Consider the following 13,461-nt stretch of genomic DNA (forward strand, 5'->3'; position numbering starts at 1 on the left):
AAGCCCCGAGTGGCTATATTGCAACAAAAACACGTACTTAATAGTGGCAGAGCTCGATGCGTGCCGCCTTTTGGCCATTAGTCCAAGACGTTACACAAAACACTTCCACAAGACACCGCGAGAAATTTCAACGTGCATGTCTTCCACGAAGCAAAACTGTCCAGTAACCTTATCAGTAAGGACGAATTTTGAAAAACTGAAACCGCTAGCATCTTTACGGCGCCGCGGAGTCTGGGAGAATGCAGCAAGTACCGTGCACTGCCGGTACAAATTACATGTTTTCGTGCCAACATCATCGCTCTGGGTTTGGACGGTGACAGCAGAAGCAACACTTTGCGCTTTTTCTGGCATTCATTCGAGTGCGTGCGCTGTGAAGGGAGCGAACGAGAAGGCTGGCGGTAAAATAGGTGCACGTGGCCAGTGTGCGCTCTCGAGTTTTGAAATCAGCCGTAAGACAGTGCCGTGGTGGTGTTTGACACAAGCGCTGCATGCACCGTACTAGATGAAACTACCTACAGTGGCCGATGACCGATGATTTAAAACAGCTTGTATTCATATCGGCTTCTGTTATCATTGGCCAATGCCCGGACAGCGCGACAGAAAAGGGCACGGCCTACAACAAAATATGGGCGAAATGGTAGCAAAAGCCTCAAATCTTTTTCAGAAGTGTGCGTTTCTCTTAGTTCTTTGCCCTTCTCAATAACTAGAAAAACAAAAATTTTGGAAAGTATCTATTGGCATGAAGGCCAAGGGCTTTCCTGACCTGACACATACCATGATTGCTGGCAAATGCTCACAGAATTTTCCTCTTCATCAAGCATACTTACTTTGGTGTACTACATATTATTCGACAGAAATTCATGGCCCGCGAACAGGTACAAGAGGGAAAAAAGTGAAGCGGTTGGAGCGAATGTGTCCGTTTCTTTGGTGCACTTTTTAAGGAAGTCGGACGAACAGGTACCAGACGATCCAGACAATCATTTTTTCCGGTCTATAATTCAGTTGACACTGGCTACTCTACAGAATACCTTTTTTTTTTTATTTCTTTTCATCCAAAGGACCAAAAATGTACCAGCAAGTGCACAGTGTGGCGTTTAAACTGCACACTTTTTACCACGCATCCGTAGTTTGGCCCATGCACAGCCCTACTGCGCTGAAGAAAAATAGTTCACCAAAGCATCCAAACAGGCACTTCTCAGAAACCCACAAACTGAAATGTCTGAAGCGCTTACGTATAGTAGAAAAATGATCAATAATAGTGCAATTATTTAGCCTGAGCCAGTATACACACATGCACCATTTATGCTCACTTCCACCTTCCACCGCGTGTATTACTGCGTGCTTTCTTCACCTTGTTCGCAGGTTGGATGGATGTCACGGCCGTGCAGCAACGAGCTTTTCATTCAAGTTGAAGTAGAAGGTGAGTAAAGATAAGTAGTACCTGTATTTGCCCTTGTCCTCTCAGCGACATATGCGAATTCACGGTCAGGTTTACGCCAGCGAAAATAGCTCATGTGTTAAGAAGCGGGCGCTGTGTAGTCCTAGCTGTAGTCTTAGCTCGTCTCGGGAAGACTGCACATGACCTAGTTTTCTCATGTTGGAAGTAAAAACCGGACATATTCGAAACGCTCTTCGGTACAGTGTTCGAGCACCGATTCAATTCGGCGTATTTTTTAAATGAGCGATACACTGTTTTCGGGGAAAACGTGAAGTTGACTGAAACGGCCTGGCACGGTCCGAAAACAGTCGCCCAGCCACCGGTTATGTATGTTAACGCGCGGTGCGCGGCCATTTCTTGTTCTCTTCTGGTGGTAGTACCTGTCGCTCATGAGGAGTGCATCTCGCTAACACGCCATGTGTCTTAGGGACGATGCCAGAGCTTTATTATTTATTTTGAAATAATAAACTTCTGCGAGCGCTCATACTTAGAAGGTAAAATAGACATGAACGCTGGTGCCGAGTGTGAGAAAGTCATGAGATCATCTACCTTCCAAATACAGCCGCGCATGTATTTTTTTTTTCGTAAACCTTTGGCTCAATAAGGTTCCTCGGTATTGTTGGGTCTACTTTAGTGGAGTTCGGCTTATGAAAAAAAACTGTTATGGCGTAATTTAGCTCCAGCGACTTCGGCGTTTCATTTATAAATATGAGGAAGTTGTCATTTCAAATGGTGGCGCAGTTTGAAAGTTTTGGTTGGTCAATAAGTACGCAACATTGGCGAGCCATGCTATTATGAATGTAATAGATTTCTCCAGAATTTTCAATGTATAATTTGTTGTAAAAGATCTATCAGCTAAATGTATTACTTGTAATGTATATCTGTTCTATTTTCTTGCATGGAGTGAGTGCCACACGTCAGACTATCATTAAATTACACAAAAACACGATTCTTGCAGTTGTACAACAGGAACTTTATAAAATTTCCACTAAAACGCTGTTTACAAGAAATCGATCGGCCTGAATACTTACAGTGTTTTCTGAATTTCAATCACAATTTTTAGAATGAAGGCATACTTTTGTCAGTCCTAGAAGTACTGCATAGAATGTGCAATGAATATCTTGATAAACAGGTCTGTTTTGGCAAGATTATCTTTCTGTTGGCACCACAACCACTGCATATAGTTGATTTATTGATATGTGGGGTTTAAAGTACCAAACCAACTATATGATTATGAGAGACGCCGTAGTGGAAGGCTCCGGAAATTTCTACCACCTGGGGTTCTTTAACGTGCACCCCTGCATATACAACAGACTTTTTTTAAAGCTTTTAAACATGTGTTACGTTTAGTATCAACTTTCCAGTATATTTTGCTTTTTTTGTTACAGATTAGCAATTTGGTCCGACGAAATGTCAGCAGTGCTGAATACATCGTGCACAGAAACATCCATCATATTATATCTAATGGGGTGACAAAGAACTGTTAGGTCACTGAGAAGACTTTTCATTTAAAAGTCTACAAAAGTGCTGCTTGCCGAGCATAAACAAAAAACAAATTGGTTTCTTACTTAGCTTTTATAGGCAACATTCTTATGAATGTTATGTAGACTTCTCCATGCTGTGATATTTTCGTTGCGATTCTTTAGGGAATGTTTCACTAGGGCCAGAATGTTGCACATACTGCGTCACTGATGTTTGTTTGGAAACTTGACCGTCTGGTACAATTTTCCCTAAAAAAAAACAACTTTTGCCATCTGGAGCAAGATTGAGCATTGAAACAGTTTCACTGCCACCATATGTTATCTACTTCACTGTTGTATATTTTTATTTCCTCTTATATCAGCTTGCCGATTCCTGGGACCTGCGAACCAGAGCACATAACCAATTTCATCGTTTAACAGTCAGCTTCACGGCTAAGCAGCAGGACTGCCAATAATGACCAATGAAATAAAATAAAGCATTGACAACAGAAGCTACACGACAAAAATAACCTTTGTAAGTAAAGGTGCATCGACTACCTCAGTAACACTTAAAAATATAAATGTATGTGCCTACAAGAAAAATACAAGGACACTAAACACTGCTTCTGCGCCAATGCTGCTTCTGTAACGCCATCAGAAAAAATATGATCTTTTTTCTTTCATTTGAGAGAATATATGTTCTGGAAAGGGGTCCGGGATAGATAGCTTTTTTAAGACTTGTTTTTCTTCATTTCTTTTGTATTTATGGGGTTCTCGCATGACTATGCACGCTAATTCAGTATTAAAAATGCATCAAGAAGTCCAAAAACTCTTCCGGTCTGTGCAGGTGCTGTCATCCTTACAATCATGCATAACCAGTTAGCTCCCCAACAAATGTTCCTGCTGTCTGTTTTGTTGAAAATTTCTGAAAGTGATTGCCTAAGAGAGGGCTTAATAAAGAAAATGACCTCATGTTTTTCTCTTTACAGATGAGACATACCCTGTTCAACAAAACTGATGCAGCTGTTTCGGACGTAACAGAAGGACGACTCGTGTTTGCTTCAGATCAAGAAGGTGCATCTATACAAAAAAGGCATGCCACTACGATAGATGACTCCAAGAGAAGCCCACGCAACACTTCAGAATCACAAGAGTTTAGGAAAGAATGGAAAAATGACATATATATATATATATATATATATATATATATATATATATATATATATATATATATATATATATATATATATATATACATATATATATATATATATAATGTATTAAATAAACCTGAAGCACCAGAAATATTAGCTTTGTTACTTCTCGAGGGGGAGGGAAGCATGTGAAAATCGAGAAAAAGGTAGCCGGGCATCAAATTGTAGGCAAGACAAAAAACTAAAATGTCCAGAAATTGCCTTGGCTAAAATGCTTGGCTCCCACGCCAAGAACATGGTTGGCTTTTTGCATGGTATTCCAATATAGTGCCAAACATGGAAAGGGGTGTTTCCAACAATTTCCCAAGCACGGCCCTCCTCTGCTTGGCCAGTAGTAGGCTTGTCACACTTCCTAAGCACGTACTTCTCTTGGCCACCGATAACTTTCGAAGCATGTACAGCTTGGCCACTGATGATTTACCATGATTTGGCCAAGCGAATTTCGCTGGTAGGGGAGAATGGATCAATTAGCACAGTGGCTCTACTGGAACGAGAGGGGGAAAGAACTGCAAAATGGGTGCCGTAAACGAAGTAGGTTGGAGGACAATCAATTTTAATTGAGGCAGTGTATTGGAGTAGCGGAAAAAGAACACAGGCTCCTGTGGCTGGCATTTCTACATATCAAGGGAGCTTACGATAGTTTTATTCAAGAATACTTGTGGGGAATACAAGACAAACTAGATGTGGAAGATGAATCGACTAATTTTTTAAAGGATATATATAAAAGTAACAAGGTAGTTACAAAATGTGAAGAAATAGGTATCTGACCTTATAGAGATACAACGCGGACTTTGACAGGGATGTCCTTTGTCACCTTTCTTATTTATGCTGTGTCAATAGAGACTAGAAGCCAAGTTGGAGAATAGTAGACTTCTTCAGCCTCTCTTTGGCCAAGCAAAGTAAACACATCGAACAGTCATTACCAGCATTTATGTATGCAGACGATATAGTGTATTGATAGCCGACAAACAAGGAAGATATGCAGGGATTGATAGACATCTGTGGTAATGAGGGAAATGGGTTAAACTTGATGTTCAGGAAGAAAAAATTGGCAATCATGATTTTTAATGATAAAGGCAGAGAGCATAAAATACAGGAAGTCACGCTAGAAATAGTGGATAAGTACAAATATTTGGGCGTATGGATAAATAGCAGGGCTCAGTACTTAACGGCTCACAAAAGATACGTAATGACTTAGGGTAATGGGAATGAAGCTGTAATGAAAAATATGGCATTGTGGAACTACAATAGGTATTCCGTTTTGAGAGCGATTTGGAAAGGTGTCATGGTCCCGCGTTTGACGTTCTGCAATGCGGTCTTGTGCATGAAATCAGGTTCAAGCAAGATTGTAAATAAACAACGTGGCATAGGCAGACTTGCTTCGGGACACACGGGAATACCCCAAATTAGGGAGTACAGGATGACATTGGATGGACACCGTTTGAATGCAGGGAAGCTAGCAGCAAGATAGAATATCGGGAGTGATTGACAAAATGGGAGAGGAGCGCTGGGCTAAGAAAGTTTTCAGCTACTAGTACATAAAGAATGTTTCAGCTACTTTTACATGAAGAAATGGAGGAAGTGAACAAGAAAATTGTCAAGCAAGTATTTAGACAATAGCAGAGTACCAAGCCAAAAGGAAACATCGGTTAAGAAGGTAAAGGAAACAGAGACTGACATGTGGTAGATTGGAATGCTTACGAAATCATCACTGGAGACCTACTGAACTTTCAAGCAGGAAATAGCAAAAGAAGAGATATACGATAATTCTTGGGGTAGTTCTCTGCTGTTCGAGGCCAGAACGGGAGTATTGCGGACCAAGACGTACCAAGCCAAGTACGAAGGCACAGACACGGTATGTAGTGCGGGTGAAGAGGAGGAGAAAACAGCTGAACATCTGAATATGTCCTGTAAAGGGCGCCACTCTATAGTCCAAGATAATGGCACGGACTTTTTGAAAGCATCGGGATTTAGAGACAGTGAAGGCAAAGTGTACGTTAAACGAGTAGAAATAACCAGGATGAAGCTTACTAATTGGTTGCAAAAATCAAGGCGTGAGTGAAATTCAGCCCTTAAACACAATGATAGTAGCCCCGCCACGGTGATCTAGAGGCTAAGGTACTCGGCTGCTGACCCGCAGGTCGCGGGATCGAATCCCGACTGCGGCGGCTGCATTTTCGATGGAGGCGGAAATGCTGTGGGCCTATGTGCTCAGATTTTAGTGCACGTTCATGAACCTCAGATGGTCGAAACTTCCAGAGCCGTCCACTACGGGGTCTCTCATAATCATATGGTAGTTTTGGGACGTTCAACCACTCATATCAATCGAAACAACATAGCTATAGTACTTAACTTTATGGCTAAGTGGCGTGAGCCACCATCCGATATAAAGCGCACAGCCAGATACATCCATTCAACCACAATCCACACACTCTCACAAAATTTTGCCCACCGTTGTACCTTGAGCCGTAGCTTTCATAGTTCACCTATACAGTAAGAGCGGTGGAAGCAGTAATGAGTCTTGAAAAATATATTCCACTACACTGCAGAAGAGAGAAAGAGAAGGTATCAAACTTATCGAGGATATCTGATCCTATCGGCAGCTTTGTAGTGTGAAACGGGCAAGGCGGGAATATGAAAGGGGAAAGAGAGAGAGGGCGAAAGGTCTCAGACAAGCGATAACAGCCAGTCACTATTTTAGACATATCTAGCACCGGGCCACGCGAGGAGCCTTATTAACTTTATTTCAATCAACCACGGCTTGTGAATTTGTGTCGTCCTTTGTAGCAGTGCCTTCAACAGTCAGCTGTCATGGCTTATGGTGTCAGGATTCCAAAATTGTTTTCCATAATACTGTCATCTGATCGAAGCGTATAAGTGCTATTACACAAACTTGCCATGTATGCTTCAGTGTACCTGCACCCATAAGCTATCGATGCATACCTGCCAAGTTCAAGAATTCTGCATTCAGATGATTTCCGTACCGGGGGTGGGGGTGGGGGGTCACATTGAATCATTTTCTCTTATTTTGGCACCAAACCAAAAAAAAAGCTCATCGCGAAAAACGGGAGCGGGAGGGGGGGAGGGGTCTCAGTCATAAGCATTGGCGTTGCTGTCTTATAATGGCTTGAACTGGCCGAACACACGAAGCAGGGTTTCCCACGAAGGGGAGTCTCAAAGCTGAAGCGCAAATACCCCCTAAAGTTTGCATCATCAAAAGAAGTAGCAAAATTTATACAGTCAAAACTCAAGTATGTCTTCATAGGAAACACGTACGTGAACGGACGGGATGGCGCAGCTGGCTGCGGCGAAAGCGCGGGTCAAAGCTTTGCTCACTGCTAGATTTTTTTGGGAAGGAACACCAAATCGCTTCTAGCCTATTTAAATCTTTACCGTTTCTAATCTACCGCTGCGTTAGCTACGTGCTTTCAGAGCTCGCAGGGCGCTATCGCGTCGTCGCAACAGCGGTTTTGTGCGCGGCTACTGTATATATTTAGATAACACCTCCTAAATTCGTTTATAATAAGATGCCGTAGGTTCACAAAAGTCTGCACGAGCGGATTGACCTGCATTTTTGTCAATGCGGCCAGATCACGAACAAAAATTTTGATTTCCGAGAAATTTTTGTACAAACGAAAAAACCGCGGTCCAAACCCGGAAGTCTCCCGGACAATCCGGGAGACTTGACAGGTATGTCGATGTATACTTAATCACACGCGTAAGCGAAGCATCAGACTTGGTTTATGGTAGCGAGTGTTCTCGCCATAAATACTAAAGTTGTTTGGTTTGCTTGAAACTGCGATGCGCACGCGCGTAGACGTGAGCTTTACGCCGGAGCTGCTGACAAAAAGTGCCAAACAGTGTAGACATGCAGATAGCTCCAAAGTGTGTATCATCCAAAATAAGACTGCCGATCGCTGCAGGCATTCTAGGATGGGCACCTGCAAATGACAGTGATAGAAATGTACGACTGGTTGAAGTCTTTGGATTGCGTAGAAGAAATACTTTATTGTCCATACAGCTCTGCACACGGAGCTTCCATGCTAGCGGCACTCAGCTCGATTTCCAGTCCATTACAAACTTTGCCGAGCCTTCGAGCCATCATTTGACTATATTATCATCTTTCTTTCTCTGCTTGGGAAATCCCGGTTCCCACTAGGGTGTAGGGCCGAAAAGTACAGTGCGGCGACCTTGGCGGTGATGCGATTACCTCATCCTACGTGCACATGCATCTGGTATTACATCTGCGCGAGGCTCAAGCATGTGACGCCATCACGAATGCGCATGCGACGCCGCGCCACGTATGCGCGTCCTTCATCGCAGGAAAGCATGGAATGCGCAAGACCTGAACAGGCAAGGTCGGCGAGCCAATTACCCGCCATCGCACACTATGCAGTTGCTTCATTGTTTCCGCGGCACATTTCCTCCAGCCCATTATGCGACAGCCTGTTTCGCGGGACAAAGAACAAAAAAAAAGGAAGCAGAGCCTACATCACTCCGCGAGCGCCAAACGCATTTGCATACGCATCTATACGGTGCGGAAGTGCGAACATTCTCACAGCATCCCTCATTGTCAAGTTTGAGCACTTCCTTGTTGCCGTCCTGGCGTTCTGTTCGACAGATACGCAGGCAGAACGGTGTTTACAAGACACTAATCACAATACCGAATGCTGACTATAGAGTGTACACGGTGGATCACATTACATAGAAGAGAGAGTGCGACGCTTTTGTTGAAATTTAGCTGCGAATAGGCGAGAAACGCTTTTCGCGTGTGTCGCAAAATGCACATGAGGCATGAATACACTTAAGGCTTCGGGGGTGCAAAAAAAAAAGGAGAAAATTCTTTTTCTAGAGTGCGGATATTGTAAAACTTCAGCGAGTAAGAAATATCGCCGCATCGGTTACACCAAAGATTATTGGTAATTCTTATTAGACAAGTTTTGGGCGATTGTGACAGCAATAACAAATTTCCAGTGCAGTTCTGTCAATACGTTCACTGCCAGTACTTCGTATCACGAGGAGTGTAGGTGGATATATGAAGTAGCGAATAAATGGTATAACATCAACGTGAGCGGAACTTCAATGCATTGAAATTCCCAGTGCTCGATCGTAATAGGCAGCTTATACGCATGCGCGCAGAATTCGCGAGAAAACCAGGCTTCGAATCATCTTCGCTGCGTTGGCCACACGAGGCACACGTGCTGCACACTATACGCCCCAGAATATCTTGAAAAACGCGTTGGCAAATAAAATACAAGGTATGTCTGCTTTGGCGAACTTTCTGCATCCTAAACGTTTGCTCTCATTCATTCCGGAAATCGCCACAGCATTTTCGACACAGGGATATTATGTAACAGGAGTACCAATTTTCGCACTTCGCCACTGAGTTTAGAATCTTGGACAGCGATGAAGCCACTGCACCAATCAATTTGAAACGCTAGCATTTAATGCGAGAATTTTTTTTCCCGTTCATTTGTTTGGCGCGAAACTCCTGAAGCTATTACGATTTCAGCTCTACAAGTATAGTTAAGAGCACGAAGCTGTTTATTAATTGGCAAAATGTATGCAAGAGGATGAAGTCAGTCGCTTGGATGTCAGCCAAACCAGATATAGTCAAGCGGTCCGGCAGCCCCCCCCCCCCCCCCACCTCACCCTCTCAATCTCTCGGTTTCTAAACCCGTCGATGCGGCTGTTAACCCATCGCCGTCCTTCGCTGTAGGAGGAGGGCAAGCGGCTTTTCCCTCGGCGCAATCAAGGCCTGTCTGGAGAGTCAACAATTCAGTCTGTCGTTATACGCATTCCCGCAGTTTCGCTGCGCAGTATTGGGCGTTCGCGCCGGGGCGCTGCAGGGCTGTTACTTCAGCTATGACGATGCGCTCTATCATCACGCACAGCACGAGCATTCACGCATACATCAACAATTTTCTCGCAGAGATGGCGTGTTGGGTCGTTCTTTGCAGTTTGTACTCCAACATGAGATGCCTCAAAGAAGCTGGTGAAGTTTCTGCGGTGAACCGGACTCGCGAAAAGACTGACACTCCCGTGCTGTAGTGTGTGCGCGCTTTCTTTCTTTTCACCATTCCTTCTTTCTTCCCCTCCTTACCTTTCTATTCCCTTTCTCCTTCCCCAGTGCAGGGAAGCAAACCGAACATTTTCTTGCTAACCTCCCTGTTTTTCACTTAACATCTCTCTCTCTCTCTCTCTCTGTCAGAAGAACAACAAGCTGGCGGCATTTCACTTTAGCGCATTGACTGCTTATTTTAAACACAAGTTGTAATGAAAGACTTGGGCGTACCATACATGCCCAGAGCCGGAAGAGCACGCACTATCTTAACTTCGCAAAGTAGCAAGGGTTGAGTCAGGTTTAAAACCTCTCTAGAGAAACTTTAGTACGAGAATAGGGAAATGATAAAACGGTTGGAATGAACCCACTTATGGCGGCATCTTGATTCTCTGAAGCACCTCAGCTGTACAATCAACTTTCATGACACATTTTTAAATCACAATTTCTCCCTTTCGATATCTCAAACAGGTTAGCCTAACTCGCTCAGTTTCAGCTCACAATATTCGAAACACAGCAACAAATGTTATAAAATTCGGAAGTCGCCGAAACTCGTGCGCTCCTTCTAAAGCGTACAAGCGCCTTTTCACCCAGTGTACGAGGACATTTTATAAACGCTGCGGTTACGGCTTCTGGGCTAGTCACTGCGAGGTCACGATTATTGTCAAACGCCCACAGCACCCGCATTTTGATCGAGCCGTAATTCAATAGCGCTCGCGTAAAACGCACTTGGCACTTAAGGTGATCGAACGAAGCATTGGTAATGGTTGGAAGACAGGAAACACGTACAGTATTGCAACACATGAGGTAGGACGGCTCGGCGTCACAAAACAAGCATTGACTGTAAAAATAGGAGCCATGAAAGGAGAAATCACCCTCTGGTGAAATGAGTGTCCGATACACCGAGCGCCTTGCCTGGTCGGTGTACCTCGCCCATATGAAGTCTCTCATAACTGACAGTACTGCCTAAAGAGCCATTCAAACGTCTAATTTTCATTCATTCTTTATTGAATATACCATCTGGTGTTTAGCTCCGCGAGTGCGCCACTTTCAGGCTTGTCCAAAGCATAAAAACGAGTGGTGGAGCTGGTGCCTCACATAAGCTTGCAGTCTGTGCAGTAGAGAACTTTTTTTCTTTTGCCAGACATGTCCCATAAAAAACAGAGCAGGCTAACTTAACAGTTTTCGGCGTAAGGACCGATCTTCGAGAACGGCTTCCATGGCGTAGAAATGAGACTCAACACGAGTTGGCTTCGTACACTTATGCACCTGAGGCTTGTGTCGGCTCGCGTCGACCGCTACATACTATAGACAGGGAGAGGAAGAGGATGTCACTCGTTCGTCATTAAAACGGCCGCTACCGTAGCATCCAGCAATACACAAAGACTCACCAAAGCGCCTAACACGCCCCGCTCGCCTCCTAATTGACGTAACCTTGTCAACCCCGACCGGCGACGAACTGACGTCACTCGCTCAGTCACTGGCACAACTTGCGCACCAAGCGTTGCCCAAAGCCACATTCGTTGCCTACTGCGTTTGTGCGATGTCTCTCGAATGGAAAACATGTTGAACAACGAGCGCTAAGCAAGGCGGAACATGAATTGCGAAGGAAGGCCGCCAATCTTGGCAAATGAATCAACGCAGAGTCGCGAACTGAAAACCCTAATGCATAGTAGCGCTAATCCGTTACAGGACGTGATGCAAATACTCGGGTGCACCTTATCTGTCGAAAATGGCGAGAAATAAACATGCGTTCAGTCAACACGAGAGACCTGGAGAAATTCGATTCAAATTTCATGTATACTAGGAAAACATCGCTGTCCCCCCCCCCCCCTTTTCAAAAAAAAAAAAACGCGGACAAATTGAAGACACGAACTGACTGTTGGACGAAGTCGATCCCAGTACTTTTGGCGCCATACCCGTTTTTTCTTCCAACAATTAACCATCTAGCTAAGCAACAAGGCCTGTTACAACATTATATAATTTATTGCAACAAGCGAGTTCGCCTACGAACACTTATTGATGAAGCGTTAGCCCCAACAAGCTGGTTCAGGCAGAAACCCGGCAAGCACGACCCACACGGACGTCAGACGTCAACGTCTTCTTTCACGCTGGCACAGAGCTGGCGCCACTATAATCCGGTACATTATATAATTTGCAGTGCAGCTCAAATGACTTGCTTAATTTTTTTTTCGTATTTATGGTACTACCATACGTAACGCAGGAACATACAAAACAACATTCACAGAGAACGCTTCGATTTTGCGATGGCAGCGCCACGTAATGTACGACACAACTCGCTGGTGCGTGCGACACGCGAGGTTGTGCAGTGTACGTACTACACGTTTTAGTGAGCAATTTCAAGTACTCTGTGGGCTGGCTATTGTTTAACTGACCCATATCACGGCCGCGCAATGCTGCCATCACACAGACGGCCATGCGCAGAGATCAGCGCGAAGATCGCGGCGGCGCGTCGCGGGTTCCGGACTACGTTCCGCCTCCCCAGAGAAACGGTCTGGAAGCGTGCGTAAATGCGAGCGATATGATATGCCTATGACCCGGGCTGTTCTTAACGAACTTAAGCAGCGTTTCATTTTCGTTTTATGCTTAACAGCTGGTCGTGCAATCATTCAGCTTACTCGAAAATCGGAAGCGAAAATAAGTAGAGAAAAAAAAAAATAAGTGCTTCACCTACCAAAACCACGACAATTGTGAGGCATACGCCATAGTTTAGGGCTACGGAAATTTCGGCCATTCGGGTTTTCTTAAGCAACAGCTAAATCAATACAATGGCCCTTAGCACTTCGCCTTCATCGAAAGGCAACCACCGTGCCTGTGTCGAAGAGGCGACTTTCAGGACAGCAGCCGAACATCTTAACCACTGCACTACCGCAGCGGTTTAGAAAACCTAAAGCTGTATAGAGTGATAGTAATGGACGATTCAAGATGAATTGTGTTGGTAAAGATCCAACCCTGCAACGTCTCTTGTTATTCTACGCACCTGGCGAGAACTTTCTGATTGATACGTGGGGTTTAACGTTCCGAAACCACCATATGATTATGAAAAATGCCGTAGTGGAGGGCTCCAAAAATTTTGACCACATGGGGTTCTGTAACGTGCACCCAAATCTTAAGCACACGAGCCTACAGCAATAGGATGGAAAGGTGGGCTAGTTGGTAATCCAAGATTGTTCAGCGAACTGGAAACACGGGAGGAACACAGACTCTTTGCTTCGTGTCTGTGTTCCTCGCGCAATCCCAGTTTGCTGAACAATCATGAGCCTACAG

At 44.4% G+C, this 13,461-nt stretch overlaps 1 protein-coding gene across 1 annotated transcript in view; it reads right to left on the reverse strand.

Moving 5' to 3' along the window:
* LOC119161045 (peroxiredoxin-6) overlaps positions 1–13,461 on the reverse strand; it is a 57,208-nt gene that overhangs the window by 22,964 nt on the left and 20,783 nt on the right. The window lies entirely within an intron of this gene.

The sequence above is a fragment of the Rhipicephalus microplus genome, chromosome X (assembly GCF_043290135.1).
Source record: "Rhipicephalus microplus isolate Deutch F79 chromosome X, USDA_Rmic, whole genome shotgun sequence".
In the NCBI taxonomy this organism is placed as follows: Eukaryota; Metazoa; Arthropoda; class Arachnida; order Ixodida; family Ixodidae; genus Rhipicephalus; species Rhipicephalus microplus.